Source organism: Notolepis coatsorum, assembly GCF_963971535.1.
Source record: "Notolepis coatsorum genome assembly, chromosome: 3".
NCBI classification, from domain to species: Eukaryota; Metazoa; Chordata; class Actinopteri; order Aulopiformes; family Paralepididae; genus Notolepis; species Notolepis coatsorum.
Genome location: NC_140167.1, coordinates 53,506,268 through 53,520,872, shown reverse-complemented (window position 1 = coordinate 53,520,872; position 14,605 = coordinate 53,506,268). Strand labels below are relative to the sequence as shown.

The 14,605-nt window shown below is 46.3% G+C and overlaps 1 protein-coding gene across 1 annotated transcript in view; it reads right to left on the bottom strand.

Annotated features, from left to right (window-relative positions):
• Window positions 1–14,605, bottom strand: part of LOC311225666 (uncharacterized protein C14orf132) — a gene marked incomplete at both ends in the record, with an annotated part of 82,283 nt that overhangs the window by 14,012 nt on the left and 53,666 nt on the right. The gene's annotated exons all lie outside the window — the stretch shown is intronic.

Below are 14,605 nucleotides of genomic sequence, written 5' to 3'. Positions count from 1 at the left end.
GGCTGTAACCTGAGCCTGGAGCACTGCGGACGAGACAGGCGCCAAAGGAGTCAACTGAAAACAGCCCCCCCCCGGCGGAAGGGGCGTATGCTGGCGTTGTTGAGCACCATAACAAAGCCTCCATTAAAAAAAACCCACCCAGAGGGGTCGAGGCAGAAAAGGCTGACACGATTGAAAGACGTCATGAACGTGCAGGGGCACACTCAACCGGGTAACCCGGGAGTTGACTCTGCTCCAACACACCAGGGAATCAACCACCCTCTCGGTACACAGACGGTGGTTGTTCCTATAACCCCTCAAGAAAAAACTCCAAAACACACCTGCGGGTATACACTGGCTATACCGCAGTACAAGTGTTTCAGTTTCCAAAAAAGGGTTATTCCAGGCCTACGGGTCGACGAAACATTACTTCGGACTGGGCCCGGCGGCTCGGGAAGCACACAGGGTTACCAGAGGAGGTCCAAAAGACCACCCCAACAGCCCCCTCTTCGCCACGCGTGAGAGAGGAGTGAAAATAATGGAGAACCAGCCCTAAGCTCACTGCACTTGGTATTCCCAGGCGGTCTCCCAACCAAGTACTAACCAGGACCGAACCTGCTTAGCTTCCGAGATCGGGCGTGTACAGGTTGGTATGGCCGTAACCATTACGATAGTGCAGAGTACAACATGTACCTAACAAAGGGTCTCCATAACACCTAACCCTGTGACACCCGGGCCGACCCGGCATTTTTCCCCCCGAAAAAAGCACAAGTCCCTCAGGGTACCAGAACAGCAGATCTGCATCCCCGGCGGACAACGGGTTAACTGACCTGGACCAGCGCGACCAGACCAGTCCCGTGCCCTAACCACGCCGACATGCCCACTCCAGAAGAGGGGGTAGGTATGCGTGTTGATCTAAAACATGAAAAGAGGGCGCCACCCAGACGGTCCCATTTGTACCACGCTCAGTGGCCCACCCCAAGGGCGTGAGACCCCTCTACCAATGTTCTGATCTATTCCGTTAACACCCCCCAGATATGAACGAGAATTCATCGAGACAACCTAGTAAACTGCCGCTCGGAAGAGACAAAACTCCATCCCAGTTGCCCTATAAAAATGCTGTTTTACATTTACATTTACATTTAGTCATTTAGCTGACGCTTTTATCCAAAGCGACTTACAAGTTCTGTACGACAAGACAGCAAGAAGGGTACAACTCTATCAGCTGAGTAACAATGTTCATCAAGTGTTGCGTGTTACAGTGTAGGTTAGTTTATTAGGACAAGTGCATGACAGTAAGGTTAGTCAGGGTTAGATTTTTTTTTTTTTTCTTTTTTTTTTAATCATTTCAGATAGTGGTTGAAGAAGTGAGTCTTTAGTCGACGGCGAAAGATTGGACGGGATTCAGCTGTCCTAACTGGGATGGGTAGTTCATTCCACCATTGTGGGGCAAGGACTGAGAATAGGCGGCTTCTCTTTGATGACCCTCCGGGAGCTTGGATAGGAGTAGGACTGAGGCGGCCAGAAGATGCAGAGCGTAGGGGTCTTGAGGGTGTGTAGTTAGAGACCATTGACCGGAGGTAGGCGGGAGCGGTTCCCTTTGCTGCACGGTATGCTAGGTCGAGGGCCTTGAAGCGGATACGTGCAGCAATGGGGAGCCAGTGCAGGTCCCTAAGAAGTGGGGTGACATGGGCCGACTTCGGTAGGTTTGATATCAGGCGGGCCGCTGCGTTTTGAATGAGTTGAAGAGGCTTGGTGGCAGTGGCCGGGAGGCCAGCTAGCAGTGCGTTGCAGTAGTCGAGGCGGGAGATGACTGTTGATTGGACGAGGAGTTGGGTGGCTTCTTTTGTCAGGAAGGGGCGTATCCTTCTGACGTTGCTCAGGAGGAATCTGCAGGTTCTGGTTGTCGCTGCGATGTGAGCAGAGAAGTTCAACTGGTCGTCAAGGACAACACCAAGGTTCTTGGCGGTCGGGGACGCGGTCACAGCTGCATTCTCGACTGTGATGGAGAGGTCGGTCAGGGGGGAGGATTTGGCCGGCAGGTGGAGCAATTCTGTTTTGCTTAGGTTCAGTTTGAGGTGGTTGGTCGTCATCCAGGCGGAGATGTCGGACAGACAGGCCGAGATCCGCTCAGAGACGTGGATATCTGAGGGAGGGAAGGAGAGGAAGAGTTGCGTATCATCGGCATAACAATGATATGAGAAGCCATGAGACGTGATAATGTTACCCAGTGATTTAGTGTAGAGGGAGAAGAGAAGGGGTCCTAGGACCGAGCCCTGGGGGACACCCGTCCGGAGGGGGCGGGTGGCCGACAGAGTCCCTCTCCATGACACTTGGTAGGAGCGGTCGTTGAGGTATGATGTCAGCCATGTCAGCGCAGATCCAGCCACTCCCATTCCTGCGAGGGCCGTGAGGAGGATCTGATGGTTGACTGTGTCGAAGGCTGCAGATAGATCTAGGAGAATCAGGACAGAGGAGAGGCCTTTCGCTTTTGCTAAGTGAAGTGCCTCTGTGACCGCAATGAGGGCCGTTTCTGTGGAGTGGCCAGTCCGGAAGCCAGACTGATTGGGGTCTAGGAGGTCATTCTGTAAGAGATAAGCAGTAAGTTGGTTGGATACAGCACGTTCAAGTGTTTTAGAAAGAAAGGAGAGAAGAGAGACAGGACGATAGTTGGCTATGACGGTGGGGTTCAGGGTTGGTTTTTTTATGAGGGGCGTGACTCTGGCTTGTTTTAGGGAGGTGGGGACCACCCCCGAGTTGAGTGAGGAGTTGATGGTTGCAGTTAGGAATGGGAGGATGTCCGGTGCTATGGTCTGGAGGAGTGGGGAGGGTAGCTGGTCCAGCTGGCATGTAGTCGGATGGTTTGACGTTACCAGTGTCAGGGTCTCGGCTTCTGTAATGGGAGAGAAAGATGACAGAGTGAAGGATGAGGTTCTCGATTCAGCGTTTGGAATGGGTGGGGGTTGGGAGAAGGAGCTGCGGATGTTCTCCACTTTTTCCTCAAAGAAGATCGCAAAGTCTTCGGCAGAAAAAGATGAGGGAGGAGGGGGTGGGGGGGGGGGGGGGTGAGGAGGGAGGACATGGTAGCATGCAGTTTGCGAAGATTCTTGGCAGAGGCCTCGATCCTATGGTGAAAGAAAGAAGCTTTGGCATTAGTAATGGTTTTGGAGAATGTTAACAAGAGGTTGTGATATGTGTCGATGTCAGCAGTGAGGCGTGATTTTCTATACTTCCTCTCAGCCACTCTCAGGACCTGTCTTTGTTCTCTCACTGCATCCGTCAGCCATGGACTGGGTGGGGAACGGCGGGCAGGTTTCTCAACGAGGGGACAGAGCTTGTCAAAGGAGGTTGCAAGGGCTGAGAGGAGGGTGGAGATTGCCATCTCTGTGGGGAGAGCAGAGAAGGTGTCACTCAAAGGTAGAGCGGATATTATGTCAGAGGAGAGGGTGGAGGGGGATAGGGAGGCCAGGTTACGTCTGAGTGAGACGGTTTGAGTTGGGGTGAAGACCTTTCGGTTAAGCATGAGAGTTAGTGAGAAGGATATGAAGGAATGGTCAGATACATGTAGGGGAGTTACCGTGGTGTTAATGATGCTGGAGTTACGGGAAAATATGAGATCCAAGGAGTTGCCTGCTTTGTGGGTGGGAGGCATGGCAGTGGGAGTCAGGTAAAATTGTTGTAGGAGGGAGACCACTGGGACCGACTGAGATGAGTCAGGCAGGTTGAAGTCGCCCAATAGAAGGAGCGGGGTACCATCTTCCGGTAAGGAGCTTAGAAGCATGTCCAGCTCATCTATGAAGTGATCGAGGGGACCTGGAGGGCGATAGAGTGTAACAATGGTGAGATTGAAAGGATTAGAGACAGATATTGCATGATATTCGAGGGAGGAGAGTGACAGTTCTGGGAGTTGTGTTAGGTTTGTAGCCCATGAAGGAGATGTCATGAGGCCAGTGCCTCCACCCCGTCTGGAGGGTCGAGGTGTGTGAGTGAAGTTATAGTTTTAATAACGAGCAACCAAGGCGCACTTAGCCCCTGCGTGATTCTTAACAGAAACACCCCGAGCCAGCACTATGTATGCGTCGAGACCCAAACACATCAATGGATAGTCAGCAAGACACCAAACATTGTTCCTCCAAGTCGCCTGGGAGAACGACACAGAGCCGTCGTGCTTCATGTTCCTTCCTCTTTTTATTTAAAAAAGAAAGAAACACAGACTGACATGAATCCCACGTGACGCAGCTGAGGGTAATTTTTTTTTACATTTTTACATCCCGCCACCCTCGCCACAGGGAGGAGATGGAAATCCCCAGAACATTTCAGTCATTGTAGTTTGTATATCAAAAACATTAGGCTAACGGCCCAGCCCAACACAACACGCCAGCCCAAATAGTGAGCTTGGAACACATATACCCAGCCAGCATAATGAAATACAGTTCTCCGGCCACACTCCTGTGGCTCACCTAGCTCAACTGAACAGTCTGCAGGTCACAAATGAACTATTGTAATAAAAATGTAGTTGGTCTGTATCCATCGCTAGGCTAAAATCAGTTAGCTTAAAAGATGAACCCGGAGCTAACATAGCCAGGCCAGCTCAATGCAATACAGTTTGCTAGCCAACGCACATGCTCCACTAGCTTGATTGAACATGGGCTAGCTTAGTGCAATAACCCGGAGCTAACCTAGCCAGGTCAGCTCAATGCAATAGTTTGCTAGCCAACGCACGTTCTCCGCTAGCTTGATTGAACAGACGATGGTTATAACATGCGGGCTAGCTTAATGCAATACAGTTGTCATCAATATGAACTTGAATTACTTAGCTTAGCTTGCCACAATGAAAGTCCCATAGCTTGGTTAACTTAGCTCGGTCTGATTGTAGCCACGCTAGATACCCACGTTGTTAGCAAGCATTCTCGTTAACTTCTAGGTCGGCCCGTGCCTCATTCAGGTATTTTTCAGCCTCAGTAACTGACCCAAATCTTCTTCTCGCTCCATCTTTTAACCTGATAGAAAGTCTGGCTGGAAACAGTAGTGTTGGTTGGCATCCCATCTTCCAAAGTCCGGCCATGGCTTCTCTATACTCTCCACGTTGAGCTAAGACCTCCAGGGTGTAGTATTCATATATTGCGACGGGCTGGTTGTAAAGCAATTTGCGCCTTTTGGCCCGGGCCTCCTGGAGGATTAGCTCTTTTATTTGTAACCTATGGATTCTGACAATAATGGCTCTCAGCATCTGCCCCTTTCCGAGTTTGGTTACGTTAGCTTGATGTGCTATGTCACATTCCGGAGGGCCAGCCAACAAATCTCTACCCAGGATCTCTTTTAGCATATCTGGAACGAAGCTTGAAGGACAGGCTTATGTCCATTCAATGCCCTCTGGGATACAGAGAATTCTTAAATTGTTACGTCTTTCACGAGACTGAACTTCGATGAGCCTAGCTTGAATCTTGGCTAACTCTGCTTGCTTGGTAGCTAGGTTCTCTTCCAGGCGCTGCAGGCGCTCATCCTGTTGGTTAGCTTCCTTCGTGAGCAGGACAATCTCTTTAGAATTGTCTAAGGTTTTCGTGTGGAGTATTTCCATTTTCTCTTTCAAGGGTTGAATTGAGCTGTCCCCAGTGTTCACTAACATTTTTAACACCTCACTGGAGCTGTGTCGGGTCCCAGCATGTTTTAAGGCCTCGACCATCATCCCCGTCCCCAAGAAGGCCAAGGTCACAGGCCTTAACGACTACAGACCGGTCGCCCTGACGTCTGTGGTCATGAAGGTCTTTGAGCGCCTTGTCCTGGCCCACCTGAAGTCCACCACAGACCCTCTCCTGGACCCCCTGCAGTTTGCATACAGAGCCAACCGTTCCACGGACGATGCTGTGAACATGGCTCTGCATTATGTCCTGGAACACCTGGACACTGCAGGGACCTACGCCAGGATTCTGTTGGTGGACTTCAGCTCGGCCTTCAACACCATACTCCCGCACATCCTGGAGCACCAGATGTCCCTGCTGCAGGTGCCGGACTCTACCTGCAGGTGGATCACAGACTTCCTGACTAACAGGACTCAGCGGGTGAAGTTGGGAATCAACATCTCCGATCCCAAGTCCATCAGCACTGGCTCCCCACAGGGCTGTGTTCTGTCCCCACTACTATTCTCCCTGTACACCAACAGCTGCGTCTCTCTGCACCCCTCGGTCAAACTCCTGAAGTTTGCGGACGACACCACCCTGGTGGGTCTCATATCCAGGGGGGACGAGTCCGCCTACAGGAGGGAGATCGAGAGGCTGCTGAGCTGGTGCAGCTGCAACAACCTGGACCTCAACGCCCAGAAAACAGTGGAGATGGTAGTGGACTTCAGGCGGAAGGCAGCCCCCCCCAACCCGATCATTCTGGGAGGTACCCCGGTGGCCTCTGTGGAGTCCTGCCACTTCCTCGGCATGACACTCTCCCGGGACCTAAAATGGGAGCTGAACACCATCGCTCTCAATAAAAAGGCCCGGAAGAGGATGTACTTCCTACATCAGCTGAGGAAGTTCAGGCTGCCGAGGACCATGATGGTCCAGTTTTACACCGCCATCATCCAGTCCATCCTCACCCTCTCCATCATCACCTGGTTCCCTGCAGCCACGGTCAGAGACAAGGCCAAGCTGCAGCGGGTGATACGCTCGGCGGAGAGGGTGATCGGCTGCCCCCTTCCCTCCCTCGAGTCCCTACATTCCACCAGGGCCTTGAGGAGGGCGAGGAAGATCATGGCAGACCCCGCCCACCCGGGTCACAACCTCTTCAACATGCTCCCCCACGGCAGGCGGCTACGGCTGCCCAAGACACTAAAGTCCCGCCACAGACTGAGTTTCTTCCCCTCAGCGGCTCGCCTGGTTAACGAGTCAGGTGTCCCCCTGCTCCACCCCCCCTCTATGGCGAGCTGCTAGGGCTGGACTTCTGGACTTGAACTATGCTGCACTGTATCCATGTCCCCTACCACTACCACTACCACTGCACTTTACTGTCTTATTGTTGTCTCACTGTTCTGTCCTGTTTTGCACTTATTTATTTATTTATCATATTTGTGAATAATCATGCACTGAAATGTCAAATCACGTTCCATTTGTACCTGTACAATATGGTGAATAAAGTAATCTGAATCTGAATCTGAATCTGAATCTGAATGGCCGCTTTTATCTCAGCCGTTACTGCCAGGCAGTAGGATTCAAAGTATTGAATTGACTGCCTCTTTGAACTGCTGCGGTCAGGCAAGCAATACCGGAGTCTGATGGCAAGCACAGAGAGACTCAGAAGAAGCTTCTATCCCCAGGCCATCAGGATGCTCAACGAACAATAACACTATGTAACAACCATCAAATGCACTCACAGCACACACATACACACGCACACACTCTAAACATACAACTCACTGAAGCACCCACTTTAACCACTTTAGTACACCTAAGCACACTTTATATTTATCTGTAAAGAATTTGCACTACAACCCATACCTCATTACACCTTACTGTAAATTATATTGTACCTAAATTGTACCTCATCCCACTTCTGCTTTGCACTGTATAGTATATTGTATGGTAACTCAGTTACTTCTACTCTACATAGAGCATTGTATACTGAAATTCTATTTTATTTTATACTTTTATACTATACTTATTTTATTATCTATTTTTGCCTAGCACAGTCTCTGGAGCGAAACAGAAAGAAGCATTTTGTATAAAAGTATTCTGTACTTCTGTATGACAACTAATAAAGAAACTTGAACTTGAAACTTGAATTGAACTTGAAAGTGTTTATTGAATTGTCTCTACAGTTGCCTTTCCAATTGTTCCTCCAGTCGTTTTTCCTTCTCCTCCAGTAGCTCCGTGAAAAACAGCTTAATAGCTGTCAGGCCAGTCTCACTTAGCTCGGCCCCAGGTGTGCTCGTGTTCGGCAACTGGGGCTGTACCCTGTCGGCTACCAAGGTCGCAACATCGCACCCAGCAGCCCGTTTGCTCGCCATATTTGTTATAAATGTAATAAACTGTTGAAATCATCAATAAAATAATTATAATAAAAAGATTAGTCTGGTATTAAAGGTGTTGGTTTGTAAAAGTTTAGGGAGCGGATGCGGTGTGCGACTTTACTCCATGATGCCGGCTCCTCCCCCTCAGAAGGGTAACATCTAAAGTTAGTGTGGTGTACATTCATAGTTAGACAGTAGATGCTGAGGGTAAGTAACATCTAAAGTTATGGTAATTGTGTGTTAATTGTGTGTTGATTAGGAAGTCTTCGTTATTTTCTTTGTCTATTTTTGTTTGTTTGCTTGCTCATTGTCTTGAGTGATGGACTGATCGCTACCTATTCATCACAACTCTACAGGGTGCAGCGGCTCGTCAGTGGAGTCAGCTGAGGATCAAGCCACCTGCTTTGCTTTCACAGGTTTTTGATTAATTTATCCCAGCTGCTGCTTGGCATGGTGCCAACCTGAGTGGATGATTACCACAACGTGGAATAGGATGGACTGTAATTGCCTCCTGTGGGAATGTTCCCACCAGTAAGTGCTCCATGAAATGGCTTTGGAAAAGAGCAAACGAACAACACAATAAAATCGTTTTTAGAAAGCAAGGAAACAGAGATTCATTCTTCACAAACAAAAGCACGTCTGGCAAAGGATGGAAAGTGAGAACAACAAATTATGTCACTTGTCACAGAGAGTTGTAGCCGTAGACTTAGATGTGCAATTCATGACACTGTGGGCACAGAATATAAACAAGAAATGGAAGGCAATTAGAGCATTTGCCATTTCAGTTTCAGACAGATATAGTGGCTAACGATTCACACATGCAAGGTCACTTTTTCAGGACAGATTTGGCGTCTCTGCCACACCAGCCTTATTCCTAGTATTCTCACGACATATCACGCATTTCCTATCATAGCCACGGTTTTCCTGATGATCCTGATGAATGAGGATCACCTGATATTTGATTACAATCACTTTTTGCCCAACAAGACGTCTGTGATAATGATGTATATATGATGATGATGATGATGATGATGATGATGATGATGATGATGATGATGATGATGATGATGATGATGATCAAATATGAATAGTAAATTTGATGGAGAAAGCAGGGGTTTTATACAGATACTTGTCCAGCCAGTGAGAACGGTCTCCCAGCATTGGTTTCTGCTGCCCAGATTTACAGCTCTGGTTTCATTGATTTTCCCTCTCTCAACTTCCCAGCATAATTTCATAAGTAAATCTTATAGAACAAGTGTAGCCCAAGTGATCGTAGCTAGACACCAGAGTCAATCTGTTGGCTCAATAGGATTTCTTAGGGGAAGCCCCTCCAACAATATAAATGATACGTGTACCTTCACATGTTTTCACACTGCTACTGTATGCTTGACCTTGTTTTTATTTCCAACATCTTGATGTCTACATTTATGAAAGATATGGATGGAGGCATCGAAGAACATTTCTATGATAAGTCGGGGGATGTTACAGTGTTGCCGTTCTGTCGATTCATCCTGGCAATCAGTAGTCACGCGTGTCGTATGGAAATCCCAGATCAAATTCTTACTCAAACTCAAATTAGAACTTTTCCCCCCTCCCAGACAAGAGGCAATTTCTAACCCTAACCCTGCAGACAACCATACGAATGAGATAATTTTTCGAGAGCTAAGTGAGTCGTCTGTGCTATGCCCTTTAATGTGTGTTTGAGTGAATAATGTGTATGGGAAGTGAACAGGAGAGGAATAGAAAAAGAGAGACAGAGAGAGTGTATTTGCCTGCTTGTGTGTGTGTGTGTGTGTGTGTGTGTGTGTGTGTGTGTGTGTGTGTGTGTGTTTGTGTGCGTGTGTGTGTGTGTGTGTGTGTGTGTGTGTGTGTGTGGTTGTGAGTGAGAGACATCTGGGCAGTGCTGCTCGTTCCGGTGTGTGACTTCTGACATGTGTAAATGTGTATCTGTGTCTAAAGTGCTATGGTCCATGACTCCCCCATGCTGCACGACAGACTCTGTCAACAGGAAAAAATAAACTTAGCTTAACTTCTCAGGCAAGCATCCATCCAGCAAGCACCCCCCCCCCCCCCCCCCCAAAAAGAAAGAGAGAAAAAAACAAGGCCAACAGAGGATGAGGAATTAGGGAATCGGGCGGTTTTAGAACTCGCTCTAAACTGCCTCAGCATTTCATCTTTAATCTTGCAGAAAATGTACCCCTCTGCTCTCTGGAAGGGATTTAAGAAGGATCCCAGCTCACCAGAGTGTGCCACACATTGGCTGCTTATAAACAGTCTCCGTTTGAGTTATAAATAGTCGCTTTGAGTAATTTGTGTATTTCCCCCCCCCCTGAGTAGGTGACTACTATATTATTACGAGTGCTGAGATTAAACAGCCATCTTTTATTCATGGTTTATTTACTGTACTAACTTTGACCGTATGTATTCAACTGTAACCAAGACCTGAAGCTGAGAGGATCGGTTTGGGTGTATTTGCCATAGATCACAATACAGGATTATGAAAAAAAAAATTAAAAAAAAAAAAAAAAGTGTGGTTCTGGTAGTATTTTGCTCCTTTAAATGGAATCTCATGAATTCTAAATGTTGGTTATCCGTTTACAAATCATTCTAGATGTGGATAATCCTGCCTCTCCCTGGCTCTGTGTGACTTCTAGTTGTGTAACAGGGGACGTGTGCTGACAGGTTGTAGACGACTGCTGTTCTGCAGAAACAGAATTTCCTCTATTTTCATTATATATTTTTGCTGTTTAAATTTCTTGATATTATTTTACTCAATGTTTTAACACATACAAACAAAACAGACAAATCAAGACATCAGATATGCACAACAACAACAATTAAAAAATATTATATATATACCCCACCTCAACAAAGAAAAAAACTAGAAAAAAACGAAGGTTATCCTATAACCCTATAGATAGCGAGTGCTCTGCTCTATATTGAAATATTCCCCATAACATACTGTGAATTTGAAAACTAGGTAGCACTTTATAATAACACCCTGTTTGTATTTGTAGATAATGAACTAATCATGAACAAACCATTTATATACATTCATAAATGATTATTAAATCATTTATAACTATTTTTCATCACATGTTACAAATGTTGTAGACAGCTTTCAGATACACCCTTCTTTGTGACATCAAACAGTGACAGAATTAGGACTAAAGATAAATGCAATTTTAATGTGCATGACATATAGTGTGACGGGGGGCACTAGGACCCAGGAGTACCCTGGCCAGGTATTGAAGAGTAACTAGAGAGGAAGTCTCACGCGAGTGAGACTTGACGTCACGTGTGTTGCCGTCTGTTTGAATGGAAGCACGATACATGCAGAACCAAGTTATCCGTGCTGCTCCTGCCCCGCGAGTGAGACTTGACGTCACGTGTGTTGCCGTCTGTTTGAATGGAAGCATGATACATGCAGAACCAAGTTATCCGTGCTGCTCCGGAGGTGCGAAGACAACAACCCCGGAGCAGGACCCCGGACGGGGACCACTCCATGTGCAGGCCTTGGGGCCGAGTGCAGAACCCCGGACGGGGGTCCCTGCGGATGTAGACCACGGTGAAGACCACGGCAAAGACCACAGCGAAGACCACGGCGTAGGGCTGGACCAGACGAAGAGCCGGGACCAGACGAGGAGCCGGGACCAGTCGGGGAGCCGGGACCAGACGAGGAGCCGGGACCAGACGAGGAGCCGGAACCAGTCGAGGAGCCGGGACCAGTCAAGGAGCCGGGACCAGACAAGGAGTCGGGACCAGTTTTTACTAGCCTTTCTAGACTTGCTAGCAGTAGCAGGGGGAGCTAACTGAGGAAGCCATAGGTTTAGCTGTAGGGCCTGTAGGACTAGCAGTTGCTGCCCTAGCAGGGGACGCTAAGGAAGTAGCTGACAGAGAATGGCAATAAAAAGCGTGCATACCATTTTGTTAATTTGTCCAAAACAGCCCACAAAACAGCTATGGAGCCATTAGTCTCATTCTGCTTCATAACGTTATTCCCAGGGTCTTTCTTGGGCAGTATTGTATGTCCTTAAATAATACATGACCAGCCGGTTATCCTTGCACATCCCTACTGCACATACATCTGATTAGCATTATTACTCAGTAGTAGTGATTAGTAGGGCTAACCCCGATTAGTCGAATAGTTGACTAATCGATCGAAAGGAGCCGTAGTCGACTGCCAACCTCTTAGTCTAATGCAAAATCTTTTTTTCTTAAGTTATAATATTTTATTTTGTTTACTTATTTTTTTTCATTCTTTCCAAAAGACAAAAAATGTCCTAGAAGCGTGGCTAATGCTAATGGCACGGATACCAGAGGGATACCAGAGGCTAAATCCACTGAAAGAGGATTTCACCCATCTAATCAGTGGACCAATTGCATGCTTTTGCAGAGGACAAGAAGCCTTCCGTCGACTCCTTCAGACATTAAGCACCCCCACAGCCCAAATGAAAAAATAAAATAAAAATCATTTTACATAAAAAAATTCATACTTTTTTTTCTTTTTCATAGTCGACTAATAGTCAACTATCGGCAAATTTTGGCAACTACAAGTCAACTATATAAATCCTTAGTCGGGGACAGCCCTACTGATTAGCATATACTCCAGTTTAATCACCTGTACATTGCACTTTTCTGTTACATTTACACTCTGGTTAGATGCCAACTTATTTTTGTTGTACTGTACTTGTGCTGTACTAATTTGAATACATTTGAATCTAATCTAATCTTGTATATTGAATCGGTTTTACACAAAGTGGCGTGCCTATGAACCACCACTAGGGGCAGAGAGATTGTGTGAGTGAATGAATGAATGAATGAATGAATGAATGAATGAATGAATGAATGAATGAATGAATGAATGAATGGATGAATGGATGGATGGGTGAGTGAGTGAGTGAGTGAGTGAGTGAGTGAGTGAGTGAGTGAGTGAGTGAGTGAGTGAGTGAGTGAGTGAGTGAGTGAGTGAGTGAGTGAGTGAGTGAGTGAGTGATATTGCCGGTTATAGAGGTATCTAAAAACAAAATAATAATAACAAAATTAAACTTTATGTCCTGAACGTTTGTGTAAGAAGTTGATTTATGAACTACAAATTTATGGATTGATGAATCATGAAAATGTTGTTTTCCTCACATTATAGCAAGCCTGCACAAATAATCTCATTACAGTCATACAGACACAGTTTGAAACCTGATTAACTATTCACCATCTTCATCATAAGATACGCTTTGAAAAGTTACAGAAGAAGGCTTTTCTGCCACAAGCTGAGGCTATTAATCATTTATAGGAGCACATAATTTAATTATGTATGAACTGGATTAAATGTGCAGCATATGTTTTAAAGTATAGTTTACACCCAAGAACACATCATACTAAAGCCTGGGAGGCTACTGTGCCTATTCCTTACTGTGCAGCAATTGTAGATCCTGCTCATTAATTTTACATTGTAATCATTTTTCATTAATATACACCCAATGGAATCACATGTCATCCCTTTCACGGTAACCGTAAGTTACTGGAACATGTGGATATCTATTTAACCATTTGGTAAGCATATTTAAACATTTGGTATAAGCATATTTCCTACCATATTTCCTGTCCTCGAGGTACCAGTATCAGACATGGTCCAGTGGTTACAACATCCCATTTCCAGACACATGAATTCTACTTGTTTTTTTTCTTTTAGAGACCGCTCAATAATTAAATACTGTAGGTCTAACTGGATGAGAGGACCAGATTTACTGGGTGTTCACACTGCAAAGATGAAACACAGCTGATAACGTCGCTGTGAGTGACACTATTTTGTTTTGGCTGAATATTATCATGGCATACAATTAAAATGTGTTAGATTTGTTAGATGTTGTCTAATTGCATGAAAAACATTGTCCAATGCGATCACGGTGATACTCTATTAACCCATATCTGTATATTGTCCCTGTTACCATAATAGTGGTCTGAACCCAATGATCTTCTTGCCTGGCACGCATTTAGCAACAACAGGCTTTGTTGACAGCCAGGAGTGTGCGACTGATAGAGACACAAAACCTACTCTGCAGCCCTGGATCGTGGCTTGATTGGATACTGCGGGTGTGAGACCCCCCCCCCCCCAACCCGTACGCTTCTGTTGACACATACCCAGGGTTAGATTAGAATTGAGAAATTACAATATACACTCCAGCTAAATTTGTTAAAAGAAATTAGAACACCAGTATAAATGCCAGGGGGATTTGAAAGGTAATGCGTGCCTAAATGTATTAGTGTACATCTTTCTTGGGGAGCTTCTCCCATTGTATGTTTACTAGAAGGATGGCTGAATAAAAAAACTGAAAAAAGGGAAAAGAAATCACCCGAAGCACTCAATTTATCTTTTGCAGACGTCAGCCGCCCCTGCAGCTCCTTCACGCCTTCTCATTCACTGTGCAATACAGATAAATTTCAGGGGCGGAGGTGGAAACCCTTAATTGAATCTCCACTCAAGTAAGACTTGGTAGTGGGGTGAGAGGGAAACCTTGCTTTGTACCTATTCTAAACATAAAGTGCAGTGAGAAAAACACAAAACCACTTTGATCTGAGGGTAAGCTGCACAGCAGAGGGTACAAGATGACCACAAAATTGTCTTTGCCACTACCA